This window comes from Halyomorpha halys, unplaced genomic scaffold, assembly GCF_000696795.3.
Source record: "Halyomorpha halys isolate HHAL.00 unplaced genomic scaffold, Hhal_1.1 Scaffold173.1, whole genome shotgun sequence".
Taxonomy (NCBI): domain Eukaryota; kingdom Metazoa; phylum Arthropoda; class Insecta; order Hemiptera; family Pentatomidae; genus Halyomorpha; species Halyomorpha halys.
In genome coordinates, this window is record NW_027108878.1 from 6,933 (window position 1) to 7,642 (window position 710).

At 36.1% G+C, this 710-nt stretch overlaps 1 protein-coding gene across 1 annotated transcript in view; it reads left to right on the forward strand.

Moving 5' to 3' along the window:
• The first annotated feature begins 588 nt into the window (after positions 1-588).
• LOC106679054 (tubulin glycylase 3A) overlaps positions 589-710 on the forward strand; it is a 41,426-nt gene continuing 41,304 nt past the window's right edge. The window contains exon 1 of the mRNA XM_067047176.1: positions 589-650. The gene's annotated coding sequence lies outside the window, so the exon portion shown is untranslated. The remainder of the gene's footprint in view (positions 651-710) is intronic.

Genomic DNA, 710 nt, shown 5'->3' on the forward strand with positions numbered 1-710 from the left:
AATAGAAAGCTGAAACGTGCATGAAGCTTTATTCACTAAATTCATCCGAGAATGATTGTAAGTAAATAAATGACAAAATAATTTGGCCCAATCTAAATTAATTTTTCGATATTAAAATCTTTCGGGAGCTTGCTTATTGACTAAAACGCCTCTGTTCTAATCTATATTGAAAATCTACTTGAATGTTATCCTGTCTAAATAACTTGCACTCAATATCAAATTTTGTCTGAATCCAGCACATTTGAGGAATGAATCATGTTTGGAAGAAGACTGAAACAGAAGTTTTATTTTGTATTTAGTTATACTTTGAAAAAAGTAAAAAAATCATGTACCGTATCATCGATGTTGAAGGTTTTTCTGTAGGAGGAATACAGGATAAATTCAATTCCGTCCCGTCCATGTCCTTATCGGTCATTGAATCAGTGACTTGATAGCGTGGACAAGCAGTCGCATTTGATTGAAAAGAAACAATCAAAGCATATCGATAACGACCTTAGAACGAGGGCATCATGAAAGAATCCTTCAATTCTAATAGAATCGATGCCTGAGTTGGCCCAAGAGACTGAAAGATTAAGTGAGGGAGGAGAGGCTAGGGCGCAGGGCCTTCAGTCTCTCTGCAACCGCCAGTGAGGCAAGGTTCTCCTCCACAGGTAACACTTCGAGTGTCTTTACGTTTTATCATTGTTGGAAATAAAAAAAAAATATATATA